The following is a 27692-nucleotide window of genomic DNA, read 5'->3' as shown; positions in this document are numbered from 1 at the left end:
GGTGGCTCAGTGGGTTAAAACCTCTGCCTTCAGCTCAGGTCGTGATCCCAGGGTCCTGGGATTGAGTCTGGCATGGCATCGGGCTCTCTGCTCAATAGGGAACCTACTTCCCCCACCCCCCGCCTGCCTCTCTGCCTATTTGTGAACTCTGTTTGTCAAATAAATAAATAAAATCTTAAAAAAAAAAAAAAGAAATAGAATGAAAGGAAACTGTAATTTTTTTTTTCAATCAGTGTGCATAATCTTTGTGATTGAAACAATAGCAGAGTTCCAAAGAAACAGCTGAAAGCAAGAAAGAAAAAAAGAAAGGAAGAAAGAGGGCGCCTGGGCAGCTCAGCCAGTTAAGCATCTGCCTTTGGCTCAGGTCATGATCTCAGGGTCCTGGGATTGAGCCCCACACTGGGCTCCTTGCTCAGCAGGGAGCCTGCTTCTCCCTTTCCCCACCTCCCTTGCTTGTGCTCTCTCTCTCTCTCAAAGTTCTCTCTCTCTCTCTCTCAAATAAATAAATAAAATCTTGGAAGGAAGGAAAGCAGAGAGAGGGAGAAAGAAAGAAAGAAAGAGAAAAAAGAGCAAGGAAGGCAGGAAGGAAGGAAGGAAAAGAGAGAGAGGTTGGCCCTCGAGTATGGGGATCAGGCGTTCTTTTAAAGCCCTGAGAGGACAGTTCAGGGAGGGCAATGGGGAATTGGGTCAGATCAGGTCAGGTCTCTGCCGTAAGAGGAGGAGAATTTGGAGAGGATCCTGAATAGAGAGGACAAAGATGAACAAGTTAAACTCAGGCGGCTGAGAAAAGACAAAAAGGCAATTTGCCTTGCTGTCCTCTGAGTTCTGGTCCGGCTACTTCTCCTTCTTCCAGAACAGAGGCCTCACTCTGAGCCGGAGACGGTGCCCTCCTAGAAGTCAGGGATCAACATCACCACTGAGATGGGAAACCTCTGGTTGTACCCAGGAAAAGCTCAGGAGGCAGTGGCCAAGAGGCCACCCAGAGGGACTTGGGAGGGTGGGGAGCCCCACGGGACAGCGGCCACTCCAGATTCATCCGGGTCCTTTAGGTAGAGCCCAGAATACGGTGGAGAGATCTGCTGAACTGGGCAAAGCCCGGGAAGGAGGCAGTAGGAGGGAGGGCAGATATTGTCTGGGAAAGATTCTAGCACAAGAATCAGTTACGGGAATGTTCATCATGGCGTTATTCATGCCCTAGGAAAACTGGAAACCAGCCAGATGCCCATTATGAGCTGACTGGTTAAATACTTATCAAATGATCAGACGATAGAATACCATGAAATAAGGAAAACACATTAGAGCAAGACACCTGATGACTTGGTGAGAGGAAAACTGTCTGGAGTATGTTAATGCCGACGTAGGTAACAGGGGAGCCTGGGTGGCTCAGTCGGTTGAGTATCTGACTTTTTTTTTTTTTTTTTAGATTTTTTTTTTTTTTTTTGGCAGAGAGAGGGAGAGGGAAGAAGAGTGGGGAGACAGGCGGACAGAGGGGGACAGGGAGAGAGAAACAGAGAATCTCAAGCAGACTCAGTGCTGACTGCAGAGCCCAACATGGGGCTCGATCTCACCACTTGGAGATCATGACCTGAACCGAAATCAAGAGTCAGATACTAGGGGCGCCTGGGTGGCTCAGTGGGTTGAGCTTCTGCTTTTTTTTTTTTTTTTTAAGATTTTTATTTATTTATGTGACAGAGAGAGAGAGAGAGATCAGAAGTAGGCAGAGAGGCAGACAGAGGCGGTGGGGGGGGAAGCAGGCTCCCTGCTGAGCAGAGAGCCCGACACGGGGCTTGATCCCAGGACCCTGAGATCATGACCTGAGCCAAAGGCAGAGGCTCAACCCACTGAGCCACCCAGGCGCCCCTAGTATCTGACTCTTGATTTCGGTTCAGGTCATGATCTCCAAGTGGTGAGATCGAGCCCCATGTTGGGCTCTGCAGTCAGCACTGAGTCTGCTTGAGATTCTCTGTTTCTCTCTCCCTGTCCCTCCCTCTGCTCGTGCACTCCCTCTCTCTTGCTCTCTCTCTCTCTCACAAATAAAATCTTAAAAAAAAAAAAAAGAATACCTACAACAACTTGGAAGAACAAGGTGGGAGAACACTTTCTACAAAGCTACAGGCATTCAGCCAGTGTGGTGCTGACGAAGGGATAGATGGATGGACCACAGGAACAGAAGAGCAAGCCTAGAAACAGACCCTGAAATGTCAGGAAACTGACGTGACAGTGTTGGCTTTGTGGATCAGGGGGAAAGAGCGGGCGTCCATGAACGGAGCTGGCTCTCAGCTACTCGTGTGAAAAAGGCATAGCCTCATCCATTTCCTTATATGAAAATAAATTCCAGGGACACCTGGGTGGCTCAGTTGGTTAAGCGGCTGCCTTCGGCTCTGGTCATGATCCCAGGGTCCTGGGATCGAGTCTCGCATCGGGCTCCTTGCTCAGCGGGGAGCCTGCTTCTCCCTCTGCCTCTGCCTGCCACTCTGTCTGCCTGTGCTCATGCTCTCTCTCTCTCTAACAAATAAATAAATAAAATCTTTAAAAAAAAAAAAAAAGAAAGAAAATAAATTCCAATGAACTGAAGACCTAAGCCAAAACCTGAAAATGTTTAAAGAAAGAGCTAAAAGATCAACTTAGGACGGGAAAGGATTTCCCATCACAAAGAGGCATCCTTCATCCTTACAGGAGAAGGCTGATACCTTGGTCACATTAAGTTAAAATGTATGCACACCAAAGAATGTAATAAGTAAAAAGAACCCACAGACTTGTTAGAGATCTTTGCAATGTGCATAACTACAAAGGATTACTATCACGGACAAATACAGAACTCCTACAAACCCAAAAAAGAGACAGTCCAACAGAAAGAAACGGCGAAATACAGAAATAGGGCAGCTCGGTCAGTTGAGCATCTGACTCTTGATTTCGGCTCAGGTCATGATCTCCGGGGCGTGAGATAGAGCCTGGAGTTGGGCTCCGCACTCAGTAGGGAATCTGCTTGAGGTTCTCTCCCTCCCTCCCCTTGCCCCCCCAACCTGCCGTGAGTTCATGCACACACACGTGTGCATGCTCTCTCTCTAAAGTAAATAAATCTTGAAAAAAAAATGAAGAGAAAGAAATTTTTTCGTAAGAAAAAATGCAAATGGCAATTAATATATGAAATTAATTCCTAACCTCGTTACTAATCAGGAAATGCAATCAGAGGCCATTTCACTACCCTGTGACTGGCAAAAATGCTGAATTCCCCCCTGAGATTAGGAAGCACACATCCTACAATCTAGCCACTTCTCTCCTAGTTAGAGATCTCAGAGAATCAGAGAGCTGTTTTACACACACGTGGAGCCATGGACAAAAATGCTCACGGAGGCGTTGTTCCTAACGGCAGCAAGTCAGCAGCCACCTATCCATCATCAGTAGAAAGGATAAATCATCATCCTCACACACTGGAATGCTAAAGCAGCGAATTAATCATCTATACCTGCACGTACCAACAAGAACAGACCTCAAAAACAAACCTGATGCTTAGCGAAATAAGTCAATCGGAGAAAGACAACTATCATATGATCTCCCTGATATGAGGGAGAGGAGATGCAACATGGTGGGTTAAGGGGGTAGGGGAAGAGTAAATGAAACAAGATGGGATTGGGAAGGAGACAAACCATAAGTGACTCTTAATCTCACAAAACAAACTGAGGGTTAATGGGGGGGTGTGGGGGGTTGGGATTATGGACATTGGGGAGGGTATGTGCTATGGTGAGTGCTGTGAAGTGTGTAAACCTGGCGATTCACAGACCTGTACCCCTGGGGATAAAAAGATATTATATGTTTATGAAAAATAAAATTAAAAAAAAAAAAAAAAAAAAAAAAAAAAAAAAAAAAAAAAAAAAAAACAAAAAAAAAAAAAAAAACCTGAGCCAGAAAACACGCTACAGACTAATTCCTTATGGGTTACGCAAGAGTTTCTATACCGTATGTACCCTAGTACAGCTACAGAAGCGTGCACGGAGAGCCCCCGGATCAAGATAATGATTTCAGGGGCACCTGGGTGGCTCGGTCGTTAGGTGTCTGGCTTGGACTCGGGTCAAGATCTCGGGGTCCTGGGATTGAGCCCCACACCGGCTCCCTGCTCGGCGGGAAGCCTGATTCTCCCTCTCCCGCTCCCCCTGCCTGTGTTCTCTCTCTCTCTCTGTCCAATAAATAAATAAAATCTTAAAAAAAAAAAAAAAGATAATAATTTCATCCAGAGAGGGAAGAGAAAGGGATTGGGGAAGATGCTTCACTTGTGTCCCAAATATTTTGAGAAAGAGAGAGACTATATCTGAAGCAATTCGTGAAAAACATGAAGGTCTGACAAAGCTGAGTCCTGGATATGATATTTGCTCTGGTTTCAACCTTCTCTGTGTACTTAGATTACTTCATACAAAATTTACCAAAATAATCACCCGCTTCTACCCCTCCTGGCAGGTTTCCTCTCTGGTCCTCGCACCTGCCAGGCTCAGCAGGAGGCAGCAGGTCTGGACCCATTCATTGCCAGGGCAGCAAATTCAGCTCCTCTTTCCAATGAGCCTGCTGCTGACCAGAGCTGCAGCACCTGTGGTCTCCGACGATCCTGACTCTGCAGAAGGCAGTCCCACCCCTGCCTGGTGCTGCCCTGCCCCTAGGGAGCTGCCCAAGTTGGGAGGAGGCAGCCAGACCCTTTCCACGGAGCTCACGGCACAGGTAGGGAGAAGCTGGGCTGGATTCCTCTGGCAAGGCTGGAGGATCCCCGCCCCTGGGGAGGTAGAGGGGAGGTCAGAGAAGCAACCGGGGGAGTCCCTATCTTTCCCTTGATGGCAGGCAGATCTCAGGGAGTGCAAAGAGCGTAAGCTTTGGAGCTGCAGAAGACACAGGTTCAAAGCCAGCTCTCCTCTGAAATCCTTCCATGACCCCAGGACCAATTACTAGCCCCAGGCTCGGTTTTCACAGCTTTAAAATAAGAATAGTGCTCCCTGTCTCATCTCTCTGGATACAGGGACCCAAAATATGTCCAAAGGGATATTACAAAAAAAAAAAAAAAAAAAAAAAAAAAAAAATGCTATCCAGTAGAGGAAAACATAGATTCTGTGGAAGAAGCCAGTCGCAAAGGACAAATCCTGCAGGAATCCACTCATATGAGGTAAGCAGGCAAATTCATAAACACAGAAAGTAGAAGGGTGCACGCCAGCGGCTGGGGGAGGGGAAGGTGCGGAGTGAGTGTTTACTGGTAGGGCGTTTCCAGTTTGCAAGATGAACACAAATTCTGGAGATCTGTGGTGGCTGCCCCTGGACATGACAGTGTTAAAGCTGCTGAAGGGACACTTAAAAATGGTGAGGACGGTAATTTTCCAGTTACGTGCATCTGACCGCAATTTAATGAAGTTAGAAAAGAGAAGCATGATCTCATTCTTCTTCGAAAAAAAATTCTATCAGTAACTTATGGCTGTATGCATAGAAAAATCTGGAAAGCTATACATAGAATTGTATATCGTTAAGTCCACGGGTGGATAAGATTGGAGAGGGTTGTCTATACGACGCACTCTTCTATCATTTAAAACAGGAGCTTTTAGGAGTAGGAAAAATATCTGGGGAGAAGAGACCTTCCTCACTGTGTGGTTTCAGAGACTGTAAAAGTTTACAAGAAGTACCTGCCATCTACCGTGTTAGGAGAAGGTGAGCCCGCCCAGCCTGCCCCACCCAGGTGACAGACACTCCACAGGGTGCCGTCCTCCCTGTATGGAAGGAGAGCCCAGGCTGGGTAAGCTCAGACCCTGGGAACAAACGTCCTTTGCTCTGAGCCTCAGTTTCCTCAACTGCAAAATGGCAATATTGCTGAACTGACCTCAGGGGCTTACTGTGACTACTTCAATGACATAATGTATCCTGCCTGTTGCCCAGAGGAAGGTGCGCTCTGGTCACAGCGCACCTGCCATCGCAGAAAACCCTCCTGGAGCTCATTTGGGGAAGACACCCAGGTCCGGGCTAAGCCACAAGGACAGGCACAGGAGCCCTCCAGGACCTGCCCCATCACACAGGCTACACTCAAAAGCCTTGAACTTCTGGAGCCCCTGCCAAGCTCAGGGCCCCAGGAAAGGATGGAGGCTGAGAGTTGGTGATTTGCTTTCAGACCACCCCTTAGGGATCTCTCGACATTGTTGATTTCCCTTGAATGCTTCTTCCAGACAGGGAAGAGAGTCAGAGAAATGCCCTGCAGCCCACTCCAGCCCAGAGGCAGACCACCCAAGCATGCCCTAGCCCCTGTGTCAGCCTGCAGGCCTACACTTTCACACTCGAGCCAGGGCCAGCAGGCTGGGCTGCGGGGAAACAGGGCACAGAAAGCCTTTTGTTCAAGACCAAATAGAGATGCTGGGCAAGCTTCCCGGGCAAGAGGGGAGGCAGGAGGCTGGCACCCCTCCTCGTACCACACTTGGGAAGGCGGTCTGTCCCTCCGCCGTGCTCCCAGGGAAGGGGGAAGGGCCATTCCCCAGAGGCCTGAGGAAGACAGTGGGTCAGTGGCCCTGTCCCGTAAGGGCTCCGGGCCTGTGACTCTCCTCCTCGGTCAGCACCCCTGGGCCTCCTCTGGTCCCAGAGCCAGGAGTGGGAGGAAAGGTCTCACCTCATCATCAGCTGAGCACAGCCCCCACCCACTCATGAGCAGAGCACTGCCCTCTAGGCCCCCACACCCACTTGGGGTGAGTCAGCCATGGGCTGGGGGCACTGCCTGGCTTGGCACTCAGCCCACAGAGAAAGGCACACCCTCACTTCCCGGGAAAGGAAGAGGGGACACAGTCAGGGCAGGAGGCGGAAGGCACAAGTTTTGTTTCCAAACTGCTCTCACATTTGGGCTGGGCCTCCCAAACAGGTCTGTCCTCTTGCGATCTTGCCAGGCTGTGGCCTACCTTTCGGGGTGAAGGGTAACCAGTGAGGGACACCCACCGGGGGCTCCCAAGCCAAGCCCATGGAGCAGCAGGCCAGGCTGGAAGCCCGAGCTGCCCCCTCACCCCACCAGGCTGGCTTTGGAGCCCCCGGCTACTGAGACAGACGACGCGCCAACACTGTGCCCACTGCTTCCTGGCTCCCCGTCATTTCACTTGTGGGTGACCTTGGGAAAGTCACCAACTTTCCCTCCCAGGGCTCTGGTTTCCTCATCTGTAAAATGGTTCATGACTTTATAGCAAGGACTGAATGACAGTCCGTGGATAGCTCTGGCCCAGCGCCCGCCGCGTAGTTAAGACTACAGTGTTAGCTGCTGTCACTGTCTTGCCAGGTTTCACCGGTGTCTTTACTGAGGAGATATTAAGTGACCCACCCAAGGCCACAGAGCCAGGAGGTGGTGGGACAGAGCCCCACAGGGCTGACTTTCTGTGACGTCAATCTGCCTCAAAGGCAAGCAGGCCTCCCGAGCCCTCCCTGCACACCCAGAACCCCGGAAATGCTTCCTAGAACAAGACCCCCTTTTCCTGAGGGGCACAAGGAACCAAGCGGTCTGCAGGGAACCCCAGCAGAACACACGCAGATGCCTCTGGTGTCGCAGGGATAGCTCGAAGGAAACTCTAGAAGGGAGCCCCACTCTGCCAGGTCTGGGCCCATGGGGACAGAGGGGCTTCAGTCGGCTACGAGCACCAGCACCACGTGCCAGGACCGGCTACGGAATGGCAGGCTGGAGCACCCACGGGAGGCTGCAGACACATCTGTGAGACCCCAGGGGACCGGGACTGAGGCCAACCTAAGTTGTCTGTGGCCCGGCTCTCCGGGCTGGAGGGGGGCTGCCCCCCAGAGATCGAGACTCAGGGAGCCGGAGAGAGGGGGGAAGGGCAGGATCCCCGTGTGCCCAGCCCCTGCTCAGCACACCTGTCAACAGCCCACCCTGTCAGAGGGCGAGTTTGGCCACAGCACCTCTGAAGGTGTCTGGGAATTCTAGAGCCACTTTCCTTCCGGGGGAACATTGCTCCCGGCAGGCTGAATGGCAGCAGTCCATTTAATTTTGAGGTTTCCGGCCCTCAAGAGACAGTTAAACATAGAACTTGCTACGAGATGCAGTAGGAACGCACTGGGAAAGACAGCAGGGGACGTTTGTGGCTGGGAGTAAGAGCCATTCTGGAAACCTCGGTCCCACACATCCTTGAAGAGGGATGGTGAACCCCCCTGCACATACTGGGGAGTCACTAGAACCCCCAGTCCTGAGGGGAGCTTGGCCCTGCCTCTACACCAAGGGCCAATCAGAGGCCGGGACCAGGGCTGAACGCGTCGCCCTGCGCGGCATCTGCAGCCCGCCAGCCTCACGCCGGCCTGGCAGTGTCCTCAAAATGCAGATTCCTGCCCCCCATCCCATCCCCAGGTCAGACTCTGCAGGTGTTTGCTGGGCGGGGGGTGAAGGCGGTCCCGGGGAACCCAGCACTGAAAGCAAGCCCCTGGGCAGCTCGGAAGTGCCCCAGAGCCTAAGAACCTGGAGAAGAAAAGCGGAAGGTGGGGTACAAAGAGCCCAGGCTGCCAAGGCAAACATCTGGGTTCAAGTCCCAGCTTTGCCACCCATGCAAGAGCTCTCGTCCCTCCGAACCTTGGCCTTGAACCTGCAAAAATGGTGGAACCACATCACAGGGGAGGGCTGCTATGTCTATGCGGTGACCCGGCGCACTGCCCTCCTGGTGCTCAGACCTCGGCCTCGGAGGACGACCGGGGACATGAAGGCCCTGCTACTAGGAGGAGGGAGAAGGCGGAGAGGCCAACTCCTGGGGTCAGAAGTGACTCCAACGAGAAGAAAAAGAGACTGCAGGGAAAGAACAGGAAGAAACACAGGGGAGGAAGACAGGCCAGTGAGCCTGACGAGCCCACCAGGGACGGACCCTACCAGACCACAAAGCAGGCGGCCAGACCTGAAACCCCTCCTGTCCCTACAGAGTGTCTTTCGACCCAGGTCACAGGGCAGCCCTCTCCCCACCTGCCCACCCTCCAGGTTACAACCCGAAAGGGGGAGCGCCTGGGTGGCTCAGTCGGTGAAGCTTCTGCCTTCAGCTCAGGTCATGATCCTGGGGTCCTGGGATCGAGCCCCATGTCAGGCTCCCTGCTCATCAAGGAATCAGCTTCTCCCTCTCTCTCAGCTTCTCCCTCCTCCTGCTCATGCTCTCACTGTCTCTCTCAATGAATAAATTAAAAAAAAAAAAAAAAAAAACCCAACCTGAAAGGAGAGGGGTGCACCTGGCTGGCTCAGTTGGTGGTGTGACACCTGATCTTGGGGTTGTGAGTCTGAGACCCATGCTGGATGTAGGATTACTTAAAAATGAAATCTTAAGGGGCACCTGGGTAGCTCAGTAGTTGAGCATCTGCCTTCGGTTCAGGTCATGATCTCAGGGTCCTGGGATCGAGCCCCGCAGGGAGCCCGCTTCTCCCTCTCCCACCCGCCCTGCTCACGTTCCCTCTCTCACTCTCTCTCTCTGTCAAATAAATAAAATCTTTAAAGAAAAAAACACAAAAATCCAAAACCTGAAAAGAGCACTCTGAAGGGACCAAGACTTCCCCAGGGCACTGCCGGGGTAAATGAGTCCGAGCCACACTCAGACAACACGGCAACTCGTGCATGTCCCTCCCAACCCCCAACCTGGCCACTGCCCCAGGCGGACAGCAGAGACTAAAACCTCCCAGGCCTGCCCATGCTGTTGCCTCCACGCTGTCCCTGGCACGGAGGAGGAATTCTGATCTCAGATAAGTAGGACCTGCTGCTTCCTGCTCATCCCTGGCCAGAGAGACCTCAGCTCAGGCCTCCCCTCTCCTCTCCAGGAGGCAAAGCTCCTCAAAACCAAAAGGAAACTCCAGCAGGGCAGGGCTGGGGTTTGCTGACCTTGTCCCAATAAACAGGAGAGTCAACAAAATCACACAACAGGCGTTTCCTAACCCCCCTGTGCTGCTGCTGTAAATGCCCTCACACACGGCTCTGAACCCCAGGGTGGCGAAGAGGGGAGCAACAGGGCCGTGCCGATGGGACTCACACGCAGATCCACGCTTGCCTGGGAAAGAGGTCCTGGCAGGGGGTGGGGGGGTGCCGGGGGGGGGAATGAAATGGGGGCAAACCGCGAAGCAACAGCTCTACCGACACTTGACGTGGGAAAGGTAAGCAAACAGTAATGATACATGTGGAACAGCGCACTCCTCCCCGTCTATATCTCTGGGGATGGGGATCACAGGAGACTTTCGCTTTCCATGACATCAAAATCAAAACATTACAAAAACATAACAGTGAACGCGCAACTATGTTGGTAATTACCCCCCCTCCCAAAAAAGATTCTTATTTCTCTTAAAATCCACGCTAGAGAGGGCCAGGTCTTCCTTAACCAAAAGCCAAGGGGACAGGTGGCTGCAGGGAGGCCTCGGGCGCACAGCAAAGGACCCCGACCTGGGATTCTGGGATCTGGCTCCAGCCCCACATCCCTCCTTCCTTCCTGAACTCTTGGGCAAGCGGCTTCCCCCCTCTGAACCTCAGTTTCCACAACTGTAAACAAGGGACAAAGGCCACTGCCTGAACGTCCTCAAATGGCCAGAAAAAATCACCAATAACGGTGGTTTTATAAATTATAAAATGGGCCACCCAATGCCGCTCGGCCTACGGAACAGTCCCGGGACGGACATACTCTAAGTGCCTTCCCTCTATCAACACATTTAATCTTGAAAATACCCTACGGGGAGGTAAGGTGCTAAAATTATGGCCGCTTTATAGCTCAGGAAACTGAGGCTCAGAGAGGCAGGGTGACTGGCCCCCCATCACTCACTGAACACATGACAGAGAAGATTCAAACCCATGTCTGACCACGAAGTCTGGGTCTTTAACCAGGGCACTCTCCTGCCTTTGGGAACTGGTTTCCAAAGTGCAGGTCTAGGAACCCTGGTCCCCAAAGGGGTCCACGTGATCAAATAAGTGTGGGGACACACAGCGCGCCGGCTCCCTCTCTGAGGAGGTCAAGCTCACTCCGCACAGTCAAGGCTAAGAAGTCCCGCAGTGGGGACAACCTGTTTCCCAGGGTTATCAAACCACCATGACCACAGAAACTGGTGTTCCACGCAACACACTTCGGAAGACGTGGTCACAAGATGGTCTGGTTAACAGCCCAGACTGACAAGATCTGCGCCGAGAGAAAAGAACTGAGGTTCACAATGAGACTTAACACGGGCATCTGAAGTCCAGCAGCCGCACCTTCCCCCGCCAGCCGCTGAGTCGGGAGAAGGAAGCAGCGTGCTGTCTCCTGCCGCCTTTGCCCTGGATGCCCTGGGTAAGGAGAGCAAAGGACCGCAGAGATGGAGAGAGCGCCCTTTGTCCCCTAAGCTGGGGAAGACACCTGACTCAGGGCTGGCCTGGAGGGAGAGGGGCCCCATCCTTACCCCGTGGACGACTCTGCTATCTGCGTGCTGGCTGCCGGTGCTGAGGCTGGCCCACGTCTGTCTGGGCAGGGTCTTGGCATTCCTCTCGCTCCATGGAAGCAGCCTCCCTATGAGAAGTAAGAGCTTCCGTCAGCGTTCCCTGCTGTGCTGCCAACGTTCCCTGAGCGCTTGCTCGGTGCCAGGCCCACGGCTGAGCTCCTGGGGTGACAAGAGGGAACCAGACAGGCTACTGGGAGATGCCAAGTTACCGTTACAGTTGGCTTTGGGGAGCCCAGGGCTCTGCTGGGGGCACCGGGCAGCGAGGGGAACGTGGAGGAAGCACTAGACCGAGACCGGGGAGTTGGGGTGGGCAGGCCTCCCTGGACAAGGTGTTGCCCGAACTGACTCTTGAGGAAGAGCAGAAGCGGGAGAAAAAACATCCCAGGCAGAAGTAACAGCACAAGTTTGCCCAGAAGGGAGAGAACATGACATCTAGACAGTGCTGAGTGGTTCAGTCTGCGTAGATCTCGGACCGGAGGAGAAAGGTGGCGAGACAGGAGCCACAGGGGGGCGAGTTGAGTTCAGGCGAAGACACAGCCTCAGCCCAGACACACGAGTTCAACTCAAACACAAATTCCAGCTGGCACCTATGAGTCAGGGAGCATTTAGTAAGCAACTACTACACCCCAGGCACTGCTCAGAACCATTCACAAAACTGAAAAGGCCAAGTCAGCAGGGTGAGGTGGGAAGTTATGATCAGACCACAGTAGGGGTTGGGGGCAGGGAGTGTCTAAACCACTAGGAGTCGGGATGGCGGCTCAGCCACCAAGAAAGGCCAAAGGATAAGCAGGAGTTGAGAGGAAGGAGGGAGTGCGGGTGGGGAGTGCACGGGCGGACAAAGGGAACTGAATGGCTCTGGGAGGGACTGTGGAGCCTTTAACCACGTGTACCAGTGAGCACCTCACGCACCCACTCCATGCCAGGCACCGTGCTGGGAGGAAAGAAGCAGAAGACAGTACTCAGCCTGGAGGAGAGATAGGTCATTTACCCAGCAAACCCACACAGGGTGACGGCAGCCAGCAGAGAAGTACCTAGAGTTAGCTGTAAAGGCACAGAGGCCTCTAAGCCAGACTCTACCCCCACCCCGTGCTCCTCAAGGACAGGGTCCCCGCTGAGGCTGGACAGCCCAGTCACCTGCCCATGGCACAGCCTGAACCAGAACTCAGGCCTTGGGACTCCCGGTCACTGATTCTTCTAGTCCTCCCTCTTCCGGGAAATACACGCTGACCACCGCCAACATATTCACCCAGAGCTAATGCCTCCTTCCTCTGTAATATTTCTATTATTATGCTGGCCACGGTGTCAATGCTTTCCTGCCTGCCTCTCCTCCCAGACCGCAGCTCAGGCGGCCAGGAACTGTGTTCTCTAGCATCATTCTTGGTCCGGGCCAGGTACTTACTAAAGAATGGCTAAATGGATGAATGAACGAATGAATGATTGAAGGATCAAGGATGGAGAGACGGTGTGCTGGGCTCTAGGACCCTACACCCATCCCACCTGACTCCTCATGAGGTCTTAGACCATCACCCTGTGCCTCAGTGTCCTCATGTGAAAATCCGGAATCGCCTCCACTCTCAGGAGAGGGAGTCAGGAACCCAGGTGATCTCTTCCCTTCAGCTCCTACAGGTGAGGTCCAGGCCAAGCCAGGCAGCAACCCAAGGCCCAGCCACTTCCCCAAGTTCTGACCCAATGGGGCAATCCTCAGGAGTCCCCTCTGTCCAGAAAGGCCACTTGAAGTTTGCAAAGGAAACTGCTTCCTAGTGGGTGTGCCCGCAGAATGGAGTACAAAAATACAGCATTGAGTTGGGGGGGAGGGGAGTCACAAACATTTCTTGGGCCCCTGCTCTGTATCCTGGAAGGCAGAGAGACATTAGACCAGACCCCAAAGCACCTCTAAGACTGGGAAGACAGGAAGGCAGAGGCCCGCCATTCATGCCCCAGTTTCTCTCCAGTACTTCAGCACAAGCCATCTGTCCTTGCCTCCCCTCACAAGCCAGAGAAAGACTTGACCTTCATGAAGGCAATGCCAGTGTGACTGAGCGACGGGCACTGCCCAGCCCTCTGAACGAACTCCCACTCCCCCATCCGCTCTGCAGGAAATATCACCAGCAACAGACCACCTCCTCCTCCTCCTGCCCACAGTCTGTCTGTCTGCCGATCTGTCTGCTCAAAGAGGTTAAAGAAACTCCTAATGGAAAAGATGAGTGAGGCCCATGGGAACCTTTCAGCTCCACCAAATCCCTCCTCCACAATTTAGGCCCAAATTCCCTTTCCCTCAAAAGCTCTCTCTCTCCTCACCCGCACACCTCATCCTCCAAAGGCTTCCTGGGATAGAGCCGGGGAAGAAGCATCAGGCCAGCGTGCTCAGCCCCACCCTTCCAGTCAAGTCCTAATCAAGAGTGTCGGACACCCCCCAACCATATCTCCTCCTTCCCAAAAAAGGCAGTCCCTAGTTGCATCAGCTGAGCACCAGCCCAGTCTTGGTTCACTCCAGTCCAGACCAAGGGGAAAAAGCAATCAACAAAAGAAGCAGAATCATCGTGAACCCCAAACACCCTGGCTACGCTCCTTCAGCCTGGGAACTAACTTTGCTGGATCTCCAGTCCGGACCTCATCAGATCTGGCTCTTGGGCCCATACGGATGCACAGGACATGGGCAGGGCCTCAGACCCTGAACCGGTCCCCCCGGGGAACCCCCAGTGCGGACGAGCCCCAAGATCTTAGCTAGGGATCCTGCCCCCAAGTCAGGGCACGGTTCCCGCCGGATCAAGAGGAGGGAGGGGTCCGAGGGAAGTGGAGGGGGCCAGGAGCCCAGGAAAAGAGAACAGGGGAAACCTTTAAAAACGGGGGAAAAAAAAAAAAAAAGCTGCCAAGGAGAGGTTTCAAGGTGGAACCTCTACGAAGTGGGGAGCGTGTGCGTGTAGGAGTTAGGATCTGGGGGAACCTAGGGGATGACAAGGGGACCTGGGGGAGCCCAGGCGGAAACTCCCGGTATGTAGAGCGCAGGGAGGCACTGGGGTGCCTGGGAGGGGGCTCGCGCGCCGCGGCGCCGGGGGGGGGTGGGGCCCCGGAGACCCGGAGTACCGGGGAGCCAGGAGGTAGGCCGAACTGAGCTGCGGCGGGAGGCCCCCAGGGAGCCAGCCGCGGCTGGCAGAGCCCGAGCTGCCCGAAGCGCCCAGAGCCCGGCAGCTGGCCGGGGGCGTGCAGGAGTGGGTTTCGAGAAGTGACAGCTCGTGCCCCTTTCCCCGCCCCACCCACTCACCTGGTCCCGCCCGGTCCGGCCGCCCAGTACGCAGCCCCGCGCCCCCGCCGCTCTGTCCCGCCGCCGGCCGCTGCGCCCCTCCGGCGCCTCCTTTTGTTTGTCCCTCACTGCACCACTCAGCCTCCTCCGCCCCGGAAGTGACGTCACCACAGGCGCGAGCGCGGCGCCTAGGGCGTCGCCATCTTTTTGATGGGAACTCTCTTCGCGCCCTCTTACCTTGAGCCCCCAGGTGGCGCCATGTTTGTTTGGGGCGGAAGTAGCGGAGACCGGGCTCGGCCCCCTTAAAGGCACGTGGACACCTGTAACCTTCCGGGCGCGCTGGGGGACGAAGCGGTGAAGCCGCCGAGGCGGGGGTGAGTAGCTGGTGCCTGCGCTTTCCTGCCCCAAGGCCGGGTGCCGAGGCCGGAGGACCTGGTAACCGGTTCCAAGCTCGTTTGTGCCAGAATACTCGCTGCGTTTGATGCTGCTGGTACGGTGGAGTGGCGGCGCCGAAATCTTAACCCAGCCAGGAACCGCCCCTGGGGATAAATTGCGCGCGCTTGACGCTGACCCGCGCTCGGACGCTGGGACCCGCGCAGGCTGTCCTCTCTGCACCCACCTCCCGCATCCCCCGCGGTGATGTCTGTGGGGAGGAAGAAGCCCAAGGTAGCTTGGCCATTTATGGGCAGAACTGGGGCTGGCACCGGGACACCGCTCCGTGGGGCCGGAGTCCTCGCGGTTCCCACACTGACAATAGTAACGCCCGCCACGCTAGGAAATAATCCATACCATGGAATGCTGTGCAGCCATTAAAACGAAAAATGTTCTATATGCACTAACATGGAACGACTTCCAAGATACCTTAGATGAAAAAAAAAAAGGAAGGGGCAAAAAGACTTGCGTTGATCGGCGCTACAGTTTGTGGGAAAAAACGTGTGTGTGAGAGTGTGCGTGTCTGGGGGGTGCGCACCAGCCGTCTGGTAAGAAAGGGTTAACTGTGGTAGCCTCGGACAGGGGAACTGGAGTCCTCGGTACCCGGGCAAGGGGGGAGAATTTATTTTTTAAATAAGATGATGAAGATATAAGGGCTCATATCCATCAAGCCTTGAGCCAGTGCCTGGGTTCAGCCCTCCTGCTGGAAGGTCTGATTTTCCCCTGTCGTTAGAGGCGGGAATATGGCTGCGAGATTAGGGATTTAATACCTCCCCGCCTGGAAGCGGAGAAACTGGAATTTGAGCCCCTGAGGGTTTTAAGCTAATGGCTAGGATCTCCTTATCCCACTTCCCACTGAGAATCTTTTTTTTGTTATTAACCACATGACAACCAGTGTGGGGTCTGGCAGGCAGCTCTATCCAAGTAACTGTTTATTGGCTGTTTACTGACTGAACAGGTACAACGGACTGGAGACAGTGGCAAGTGTAGAATGAAGAGAGGGACATTAGAGGCCAGAGCACAGACTAGAGTTAAAGGCCTGCCCCCTTTGCTCCTGGAGACTGTGAACGTGGCACATCCCTCCCCGAGCCTCCCTGTCCACACCTTTACATCTAACCAGTGCGACCACAATGCCACCAGTGCCCCACCTGTCCTACCTAGGGCTTTACGTGCAGATGAGCCCCATTTTACAGATCGGTAAAGGAAACACAGAGAAATTAAGAGAGTTGCCCAAGGGGCAGCGCCCCCACTAACAGAGAGATTGCTGGGCTTCTGGGTCCCCCCTCAGCCTCCAGGGATCGTCCACACTAATGCTTTGGGGAGACCTCCAGTCCTAGTTGAGCTGCCAGAAGCTGAGGATCTGGTGGAGAACAGGACAGACACACAGCGCCTGTTTCTGAAGTCTAGTGAGGATGACAGACAACCCAGCACTTAGCATCTGTGAGGAGCCCTATGGTGGGCAGCAGCTCAGGCCTTGGGAGCACAATGCCAGAAACATCTGACTCAGCCTGGGTGGAGAAAGAGAGGGCTTCTCAAAGTAGGTAACTTTAAAAAAGAAAAAAAGAAAGAATTTATTTATTTGAGAAAGAGAGTGAGAGAACACAAGTTGGGCAGGCGGGGGAGGGGGGGGGGGAAAGGGGCAGATGCAGAGGGAGAAGCAGACTCCCCGTGAGCAAGGAGCCCCCGATGCGGGACTCTATGCAGGATTCCAGGATCATGACCTGAGCCGAAGGCAGATGCCCAACCGACTGAGCCAACCCAGGTGCCCCTCAAAATAGGTAACTTTTAATCTGTGTCTGAAAAACGCGTAGGGTACCTGGAAGGCAGAATGATGAGGCTGGAGATCCAAGTAGAGGCGTGCTCATACCTGAAGGTAACTGACCTGATCAGAGACCATGCAGGTTAGAAAGATTCAGTCAAACATCTGCATGAATCCATCTTTCCTCCTGGAGAATGCCTTCCCATGCCAACCTCTGTGGATTTCCACCCTCTATCCACACTTAACTCCTGTGCATATGCCAGAGTAGGACTTCCCGATTTTAGAATCCAGGTGGGGGCGACAAAGGAACACAGGAGAGTTGATAACAAGGAAGAGTTTCTCTATGGACACGCCCACCTCCCACCTGGACTCCCCCACCCCTAGATTCCTCCCCACTCTTGATTGGCAGCCAGCTGGCTAAAGCAGGAACTCTGCCCTTACAAATCCAGGTGTTAGTACTGGAAGTTTCTGTCTTTCGGGCTGTTTACGGTTACTCGGGTTCTCAGGTTGCCAGTGCCCTGGGACATCCAGTTGGACATGGCCCCTCCCCGCCCCAGTTCTGTGGCCAGCAGGTCAAAGTCGCTCCAGCTACAGTGGAAGAGAAATCACTGCCAGTCCTGTGCCAACACACGGTGGGGCCACTGCACTGTCAGCTCCTTGAAAAAATACAGGCAAACGCTCATCCTACTTCCTCATTCCTGGGTCATGGTATAAGCTTTGGAATTGCGGCTAAGGTCTTTCGGTGCTTTTCCGGGACTTTGACTTTGGGTAAGTCATTTCCCTACTCTGAGCCTTAGTCTCTGTAAAACTGATATGACTCTATTTAATGTTCTTGCCAGACATGAAGTATGTAAATGTAGATCTGTTTTTCCCCCATGTGTAAAACTGCCTTAGCACGAGATCTCAATTTTGGATCTCGATCCTGTGCCAGGAGAATAAAGAGGGGGCTACCTACTGCGTGTCTCACTCAGGGTCTCCACTCACCACCCCCTCCCCCAGCAGCCCGGAAACCTGCAGTCTGGGCTCCAGAAGTCATTTCTCTCTGCTTTGCCTTTGACTTTGATTCCAAAGTCAGGGGAAATGAGGTGTAGGTCACTGTGCTTACTAGATCCCTCCAAACAAGTTGTCGCCTCCCTTGGGGCAGAACCATCAGCACAACAGGTTTTTGTGTTTTTTTAAAAGATTCCATTTATTTATTTGATGGACAGAGATCACAAGTAGGCAGAGAGGCGGGCGGGGGGGTGGGGGGTGGGTGGCTGGGAAGCAGGCTCCCCGCTGAGCAGAGAGCCCCATGATGCAGGGCTCAATCCCAGGACCCTGGGATCATGACCCGAGCTGAAGGCAAAGGGTTAACCCACTGAGCCACCCTGGTGCCCCAACTCAACAGGTTTTCACAAAATCTTTGGCTTGTAGGAACTCTGGTTTTAGACTGAGAAAAGAAAGAGAGGGAAAAAGAGAAGAGAAAGAAAAGAAAAATCAGGACTCATTATCTGGCAAGAAACTTTCCTATATAGGTTTAAATCTTAACAGCTTTTTTTTTTTTTTTTTTTAAAGATTATTTATTTATTTATTTATTTGAGAGAGAGAACAGGCAAAAACAGAGGGGAGGGGTGGAGGGAGAGGGAAAAGCAGACTCCCGGATGAGCAGAGACCGGGGCTGACCCCAGAACGCTGGGATTGCAGCCTGAGCTGAAGGCAGCCCCTCAGTTGAGCTGCCCAGGCACCCTGTGTTAACAGCTTCTTCTGCACAGGTTCCCACAGGCCAGGACCTGTGCTGAGCGCTTTCTGTGAATGGCTGCTTTATTGTTATCCCCTTGGACAGACAAGAAAACTGAGCCTAGAGAGCTTGCGGTGTGGCGTGACCAAGGCTCCACAGCGGTTCAGAGTGGAGCTTGGGACCATTCTATCCACGCCCAAGCTTTCATTTTCTGGGATTGTTCGTGTAACAAGCTGCCCCTCCCTGGGCCCCATCTCCAGAGCACTGTGGTTTGTGTCTTCTCAGTAACTGGGGCACCTCACATTTTGAGCCCAGGGGATGCTAAACATCCTTCCAGACACCGGAGAGATCTGCCCCGTGGAGGACTGACTCACCCCAAATACCAGGTGTGCCCCTTTTGCGAAACACGGAAACCAGATTTCCATATTGCATGGAATTGGCTTTGGGGGCTTGGGGCTAGGCGTCACAGCCGGCCCGAAGAGGCAAGGCTCCAGCCCCCGAGGGCTGCTGGTCTGTTGGCAGGGGAGCTAATGGAGGCGGCAGCATCCACCTCCTGAAAGAGGGGTGTTTGGGGAAAGCCTTTGGACGACTGAAAACAGCAAACCAGGATTCAAATCGCAGCTCAGGCTCTCAGCTCAGTGGGCTTTGTTCTCTGAGCAAAATAGGGATGATAATTCCTTCCTAGAAGGTTGTTTTGAAGATTAGGGAATTTAGCACAGTCGTCAGATGTATAGTGGGGGTCCCTCTTAGTTCAGAGGAAGGCCCGGGTGGACACAGAGGCAGAGAGGAGGCAGAGCTGGGACTGGGCCCTGCTAGGGATATAGGACTGGGGGTTAGGGGTATGCCAGGCAGGGGCACAGATGTCTATCTGGCTCAGCTGGTAGAACGTCCAACTCTTGATCTCAGGGTGATGAGTTCAAGCCCTACATTGGGCGTGGAGCCTACTTAAAAAATAAGGAAAGGAGGGGCGCCTGGGTGACTCAGTGGGTTAAAGACTCTGCCTTCAGCTCAGGTCATGATCTCGAGGTCCTGGAATGGAGCCCCGCATCGGGCTCTCTGCTCAGCAGGGAGCCTGTTTCCCCCTTCTCTCTCTGCCTGCCTCTCTGCCTACTTGTGATCTCTCTCTCTCTGTCAAATAAATAAATAAAATCTTAAAAAAAAAAATAAGGAAAGGGTTGAGGCGTGCAGCTGCCTTCATCTCAGGTCATGATCTCAGCGTCCTGCAATCAAGTCCCACATCAGGTTGTCCGCTGATCAGGGAGCCTGCTTCTCCCTCTCCTTCTGCTACTCCCCCTGCTTGTGCTCTCTCTCTGTCAAATAAATAAATAAAATCTTAAAAAAAAAAATAAGGAAAAGGGACACTTGCATAGCTCAGTCAGTTAACTCCTGATTTCGGCTCAGGACATGATATCAGGGTTGTGAGATGGAGCCCCTTGCTGCCCGCACTGTGGTATTTGCTCCAATGAATACTGGAGGGAGAACAGTAACAGTGATGATATTTGTGGAACACTGACTCTTCGAGGGGCACCACGCTAAGTGACTTTCACATGGCCTCTCACTGACGTCTCACGACAGCTCTATGAGGCAGGTGCTATTATCATTCCGACTCAGATATGGTTCTCAGAAAGCTTTAATAATTTTGGGCACCTGAGTGGCTCAATCGGTTGAACATCTCACTTCGGCTCGGGTCATGATCTGGGGGTCCTGGGATCGAGCCCCCACAGCAGGCTCCTTGCTCAGCGGGGAGTCTGCTTCCCCCCTCTCTCTGCCCCTCCCCTTCCCCCTCTCATGCTCTCTTTTCTTGCTCTCTCAAATAAGTAAAATAAAGTCTTTAAAAAACTTTAATAATTTGCCAGAAGTCACACAACCAATAAATGGCTTCAGTCCAAGGTCTATCTGATTCCAGAGCCTCACAGCCTGAAAAAAAACAAAACAAAACAAAACAAAGTGTTGAGGGGCAGCTGGGTGGCTCAGTTGTAAACCGTCTGCCTTAGGCTGAGGTCATGATCCCAGCATTCTGGGATCGAGCACTGCATCGGGCTCCCTGCTCTGCTGGAAGCCACCTTCTCCCTCTCCCACTCCCCCTGCTTGTGCTCCCTCTCTCGCTATCTCTCTCTCTGTGTCAGATAAATATATAAATTTTTTTTGGAAAGTATTGAAGTGTGTAAGACCCTAACCCCATCCCAGAGAAAACCACTATTAATAATTTAGCCGTGTCCCTGGAGTGGCCTTTGCTTTGCACAACAGAATGAGTTTCAGGCACAAAGGTTCAGTTAAATAACACTGGTCCCTCAGCCACACCGTTCCAACTTCCATTGTGATGTCCCATTAACTACAAGTCATGGTCCAGAGTGTGAACTTTGCTCCTTTTTAGCCCACGGATGGCTGTGGTGATGACAGATGTGCTTTGACTAATCACATCACTTCTTTCAAAGCCTGTCAGGGACTGGCCCCTGGCATGCTCTGCAGTTCGCACACACACACCCACCAAAGCTCCGTAGTTGCGTTGCCTCCTGCCTCCCAGTGGTGAACCCACGGGACAGGCTACACAAGTGGATCATCAGAAGAGGGAATTGGCCAACCAAGATGAAAGTGCTGCAGAGAAATGCAGAGCGATGAGACAGTGAGAAATGCACATTGAACGGCACCTGGGTGACCCAGTCCTTGCGAGTCTGCCTTCAACTCAGGTCATGATCCCAGGGACATGAGATCAAGCCCCGCATCGGGCTCCCTGCTCAGCGGGAAGCCTGCTTCTCCCTCTCCCACTCCCCCTGCTTGTGTTCCCCCCTCACTGTCTTTCTCTCTGTCAAATAAATAAATAAAATCTTTTAAAAATGTGCATTGAACCTAAGTGGAATGATGAAAGAAAGCGCTGGCTGTAGGGATGTTGACAGCACAGCCCTTTGCTGTTCTAGAAACTCCAGCAAGTAGAGAAACTTAGTGAAGGCAGGTTGACCATCGTACATGATGCACGTGGTTGTGACCAAAAGGATGAAGATGTCCCAGAGGAAGGGATGCCAGACAAAGAGGTCATATCAAAGGAACACCCAGATATATTTCACAACAGTGAAAATACAAGGGAGGAAATGTTTGAAGTTGATGTCAACTCAGAAAGAAAGAAGTAAACTCATCAAGGCTGAGAAAAGATGCTATTCCCTTTCCCAAGTTAGGGGACTAGAAAGCAAGCAATGTTCGCGCTGCTCTGGAAAATTTTCCCCCAGATTAATTGAGATATAATTGACAAATAAAATTGTCATACATGGGGTCCCTGGGTGGCTCAGTCGGTGAAGCGTCCAACTCTTGGTTTCAGCTCAGCTCATGATCTCAGGGTCGTGAGGTCGAGCCCGAGTCAGGCTCTGCCCTGGGCCTGGAGACTGCTTAAGATTCTCTCTCCCTCTGACTCTCCCACCTCTCCCTCCGCCTCTCCCACCTATCCCTCCCTCCCTAAAAAAAAAATAAAGTGCACAAGGTGATGATTTGATATACGTAGACATTGTGAAGTGACTCCCACTCTCAAGTTCATTAACACATCCATCACCTTACAGAGCTACCTTCTGTGTGTGTGAGAGAGCGAGAGAGCGAACATTTAAGAACTACTCTCCTAGCAAATTTAAATTCTACTATACAGTATTATCAAGTAGAGTCACCATCTCTATGCCAGGTCCTCAGAACGTCTTCATCTTATTATTTTTTTAAGATTTTATTTATTTATTTGACAGAGATCACAAGCAGGCAGAGAGGCAGGCAGAGAGAGAGCCTGAGCAGAGAGCCTGATGCAGGGCTTGATCCCAGGACCCTGGGATCATGACCTGAGCTCAAGGCAGCTGCCCAACCAACTGAGCCACCCAGGCATCCCAAGTGTGTACCTTTTTATCAACCTCTCCTTCCCCTTGCCCCGTGGCCCCAGCAGCTGCCAGTCTACTATTTCTAGGAGTTCAATTTTTTTTTTTTTAGATCCCACTTATAAATGACACCACACAGTATTTGTTTTTGGCTGATTTCACAGGGCATTACACACTCCAGGTTCATTCATGTTGTAGCAAATGGCAGGCTTTCCTTCCTTTTTAAGGCTGAATAACATTCCACTGTACACGTACGCAGACCACATTTCTTTATCCATCCATCCACTGAGGAACATGTAGGATGTTTGCGTATCTTGGCTATTGTGAATAATGCTAAAATGAACACAGGGGACGCCTGGGTGGCTCAGTGGGTTAAAGCCTCTGCATTTACTTTGGCTATCTACCCAAAAGATCTTCCTTGATACTTTTTTTTTTTTAAGTACACTCCATGACCTATATGAGGCTCAAACTCGTGACCCCAAGATCAAGAGTCACATGCTCTACCAGCTGAGCCAGCCAGGCACCTCATTGATGTATATATAATTCTGGAGATTTATTTATTCATCTGAGAGTGAGTAAGGTTACCCATGCATGTGCAAGCAGCGGGTAGAGAAAAAGAATCTGAAGCAGACGGCCTGCTGAGCGCGGAGCCAGCCCCACAACCCTGAGATCATGACCTGAGCTGAAATCAAGAGTCAGACGCTTAACAGACTGAGCCACCCAGGCGCCCCCCTCCACTAATTTATTTTTTTTAAAGATTTTATTTATTTATTTAACAGAGACTGGCGAGAGAGGGAACACAGGCAGGGGGAGTGGGAGAGGGAGAAGCTGCTTCCCCCTGCCCCAGCAGGGAGCCTGATGTGGGGCTCCATCCCAGGACCCTGCGATCACGACCTGAGCTGAAGGCAGATGCTTAACGACTGAGCCACCCAGGCGCCCCTCCACTGACATATTTTTATAAAGAAAAGAAAACACTTTAATTCTTAATGTTTCTAATTTAAGTGGCATTAATTTAGTAAACACTAAATTTATTATTTTTAGTTTTACTATTTTTTCATTTCCCTCTACATTTATAACAAACCATTAGAGAGTTTTTAATGTTTGACAGCAACTTCCAAAGATCACAGAACAATCATAATTTTTCCCACTCATTGTTAACTTCTCTTTGAATGATTTCAGGTCACCTGGCCATTTTTACAGTCTCGCATTATAGTGGGGAGTGAGGAGTGAGGATTTCCTGTATGCGTACATTTGCACACCATCACATAACGTACCTGTCACACTGTAATTTAAAAAAGGCAACTGGGATTATATTGTTCTTCAACCAACGTTTTTTTTTTATTACCATACAATTTAAAGATTTGAGGTGAAATTCACATAACATACAACCCACTGTTCTGAAACATACAGGTCAGTGGCTTTTACACTGGTCACGAGATTGTGCAACACCCACCTCTCGTTTTCAGAACTTTCTCATTACCACAGAGAAACACCCTTGCCCATTAAATAATTACTCCTCGTGGGGCGCCTGGGTGGCTCAGTGGGTTAAAGCCTCTGCCTTCGGCTCAGGTCATGATCCCAGGGTCCTGGGATCGAGCCCCACATCGGGGCTCTCTGCTCAGCAGGGAGCCTGCTTCCTCCTCTCTCTCTCTCTCTCTCAATCTGCCTGCCTCTCTGCCTACTTGTAATCTCTCTCTGTCAAATAAATAAATAAGATATTTAAAAAAATAATAATTACTCCTCGTTTTCCCTCCCGTCTCCTGGTAACTGACCTTCTGACTGTAAGGACTCGCCTATTCTGGAACTGCATACTATGTGACTGTGTCTGGCTTCTGTCCCTCAGTGTAATGTTTCCAAAGTGCAGCCAAGTTGTAGCATGGATTGATATGTCCCTTGTTCCTTTTTAGGGCTGGGTAATATTCCATGGTATGGATATAGCACAATTTACTCACTCACCCATTGATGGACACAATTATTTCCACCTCTTGACAATGATGAGTAACGGTGCTATGAACATTGGTGCACAAATTTCTGTGTACACATGCATTTTCATTTCTTTTCAGTATATACCTAGGAGTGAAGTTGCCAGGTTGTAAGGTCATTCTGTGTTTGGACTTCATAAAAATTAAAATCTGTACATCAAAGGACATTAGCAATGAGGGTTGCCGGGGGGAGGGGGGTAGGGAGAGGGTGATGGGGTTATGAACATTGGGGAAGGTATGTGCTATGGTGAGTGCTGTGAAGTGTGTAAACCTGGTGATTCGCAGACCTGCACCCTTGGGGTTAATAATACATTATAGTTAAAAATAATAAATAAATAAAATGTTTAAAAAACACAAAGGACATTAGCAAGAATGTGATCAAGGTCATTGATTATTTCAAGTCAGTTTTTGTGGATTTAGTGAGGTAGAGGTCTGACTCCATTCTTTTTTTTTTTTTAATAATTAACAGCTTTTTTTAAAGATTTTATTTATTTATTTGACAGAGAGAGAGCATAAGCAGGGGGAGTGGCAGGCAGAGGCAGAGGAAGGAGCAAGCTCCCCACTGAGCAGGAAGCCTGATGTGGGGCCCCATCCCAGGACCCTGGGATCATGACCCAAGCCAAAGGCAGACACTTAACAGAATGAGCCACCCGGGCACCCCCCAACTCCATTCTTTCGATTGTGGCCACCCAGCTGTCCTAGCACATTTGTTGAAAAGACTGTTTCTTCCACCATTGAATTATTTTGGCACCCTTGTCAAAATCGATTGACTGGGGGCACCTCCTGGCTCAATCAGTGGAGCACGGGACTCTTGATCTCAGGGTCGTGAGTTCAAACCACATGCCAGGTGTGGAGATTACTTTTATTATTTTAAAGATTTTATTTATTTATTTGACACCGAGAGAGAGAGATCACAAGTAGGCAGAGAGGTAGGCAGAGAGAGGGGGAAGCAGGCTCCCTGCTGAGCAGAGAGGCCAATGCAGGGCTCGATCCCAGGACCCTGAGACCATGACCTGAGCCCCAGGCAGAGGCCCAACCACTGAGCCACCCAGGCACCCCTGGAGATTACTTTTAAAGAAAAGACATATGGGGGCACCTAGGTGGCTCAGTCAGTTAAGTGACTGCCTTTGGCTCAGATCTCAGGGTCCTGGGATCAAACCCCATGTTGGACTCTACTCAGTGGGGAGCCTGCTTCTCCCTCTCCTTCTGCCTACCACTCTGCCTACTTGTGCTCTCCTTCTACCTCTCTGTCAAATAAATAAATAAAATCTTTTTTTAAAAAAAGACTTAAAAAAAAATTAGTTGACCATATGTTTGGGTTTATTTCTGAGCTCTCTATTCAAAAGTGGTATGTGTGTCTGTGCCAATACCACACTGTTTTGCTTGCTGAAGCTTTGTAGTAATCTTTGATATCAACCAGCCTTTTTCACGTAACCTATATTTCTTTCCATGTTAGAACGCTAAGGGCAATCTTAATCTTACTCCATTTAGTGGCTGCACCATTTCTCATTGTATGGATAACTCAGAATATATTAAACCAGCCCCCACCTGATGGACATTGGATTGTCTCCAGGTTTTTCTGTCTCACACACAACACTGCATTGATCATCCAGAGCTCTTTATGCATATGTGTGAGTATCCCTGTAAGATAAATTTCTAGAGAGGAAGTCTTTCCAACGTCCAAGAATAATGTGTATTGTTATTGTGAAGTTGCCCTCCAAAAGTTACACCAGCGAACATTCTAACTTGGTGTTTCCCAGATCATGGCTTGTAACCTCATAGTGTATGGTAGTATCAATTTGGTGAGTCTCAGTCTTCTTATCCTCTACCACCTTGAGAGGCAGAGAATAGTGTTTCATTTTAATTTGTATTTTGTTAATTATGAGTAAGGCTTGGCACCTTTTCAAGTTTATCAACTATTTTCTTTTTTTTGTGAATTTATATCTCGCCCACTTTTTTTTTCCTTTAGAAGTGTTAGTTTTTTGTTGTTGATTTATAAGAACTGTTTGTATATTGAGGTTCATACTAAATTAAAATGGCCTCATTACTTGTCTCCTTCGTTAGACTGTGCACTCCTTGAAGAAAAGGAAGGTATCCTGTTCACTGTTAATATACCTGGTGGCGTAGGGCACAGGCATAGCATGTAATAGAAATTCAATAAAAATTTGCTGGGGCAATGAAAAGATATGCACCTATTGTGTGGCAGGCTGAGCCAAGTGGTGATGATAAAAAGATAAACAGAGGAGAGTCCTCGTCTGACCGAGCTCACTGTCTGGTGAGAGTAATAGACATTCATTCTGTCATTCAGCGAAAGTTTATGTAGCAGCTTACTCTTTGCCTAGTGCATAATGTCTTTTGGAACAGCCAGCATGCGGAGATGAGAAAAATGCCAGGACCGTGACTCAGATGACCATGTCCTGGTAGAATCTGGCCTGGTCATTTCCCCTCCCTGGTCATTAGTATCTCCATCCATAAAATATGAGTGACTTTACCAAAATCCCTTATTTCCCATTGAGTATCTGCCCCTGAGTATCCATTTGTCTGTGCTTTTTTTTTTTTTTTAAGATTTTATTTTATTTATTTGAGATGGAAAGAGAGCATAAGCAGGTGGGGCGTGGTCAGAAGGAGAGAAAGAGGGAGAAGCAGACTCCCCAACTGAGCAGGGAGCCTGACTTGGGGCTCAGCTGGATCCCAGGACCCTGGGCTCATGACCTGAGCCAAAGGCAGAGGCTCAACCCACTGAGCCACCGAGGCACCCGAAGTCTATGTTCTAATCATCTCTCCAGGGAATTATTCAGGCACGGAGTTTGGCAACAGGAGGACAGAACTGCCCCACAGATGGTACAGTGTGCTGCTCACTCCCATGGCCTGAGACTTGCCCCAGCCCACACACACCAGGCACCCCCTGCCCGGGCAGTCTGCTGCAGGAGAAGCGGCTCCTGGTGTCCAGCTCCAGCCCTGAGGCAGTGCGACTGCTTCAGCACATCCTCATCCAGCACAGGCTCTCTTTGCCCTCTGTGGAGCCAAGTTACTCCAAGGCACCTCCTTTCCCCAGAGTAGGCAGTGCCCAGAGCAGGTGAGGGTCTGTGGTGGTGGCAGAGGAGAGGCGAGAGCCATGAGCTGGGATCTTTTCCCTTGGAGGTGTGACCCTCTGCCCTGTGCTGGTCATTGGCTGTTGCAGACCCCTCTCCAATCTCCGGGAGCTCAGTATAAGTGTTCATTGTTATTTTATCATTATTACCAGTGTCTTTGCCTGTTAATGGAGGTGAGGAAAGCACCTGCTTTCCAGGGCTGTTAAAAGGGTCCGATG

At 51.2% G+C, this 27692-nt stretch overlaps 2 protein-coding genes across 3 annotated transcripts in view; one reads left to right on the top strand and one right to left on the bottom strand.

Moving 5' to 3' along the window:
* Window positions 1-14698, bottom strand: part of LOC111146368 (leucine rich repeat containing 8 VRAC subunit A) — a 28018-nt gene extending 13320 nt beyond the window's left edge. The window contains exons 1-2 of the mRNA XM_022501900.1: window positions 14672-14698; window positions 11371-11477 (exon numbers count right to left, since the gene is read on the bottom strand). The gene's annotated coding sequence lies outside the window, so the exon portion shown is untranslated. The remainder of the gene's footprint in view (window positions 1-11370; window positions 11478-14671) is intronic.
* A 278-nt stretch (window positions 14699-14976) lies between these two features.
* Window positions 14977-27692, top strand: part of LOC111145541 (kynurenine aminotransferase 1) — a 30575-nt gene continuing 17859 nt past the window's right edge. Inside the window, exon 1 of one of the 2 annotated variants that reach the window (XM_022500456.1) lies at window positions 14977-15024. The gene's annotated coding sequence lies outside the window, so the exon portion shown is untranslated. Of the gene's footprint in view, window positions 15025-15301; window positions 15317-27692 lie in introns of those variants that run through there. The other variant, XM_022500457.1, reaches the window with a different exon arrangement.

The sequence above is a fragment of the Enhydra lutris genome, unplaced genomic scaffold, assembly GCF_002288905.1.
Source record: "Enhydra lutris kenyoni isolate GAN:26980312 unplaced genomic scaffold, ASM228890v2 scaffoldscaffold13, whole genome shotgun sequence".
Classification (NCBI taxonomy): Eukaryota; Metazoa; Chordata; class Mammalia; order Carnivora; family Mustelidae; genus Enhydra; species Enhydra lutris.
The sequence above is the reverse complement of the archived record's forward strand: the minus strand, read 5'-3'. Positions and strand labels throughout refer to the sequence as shown.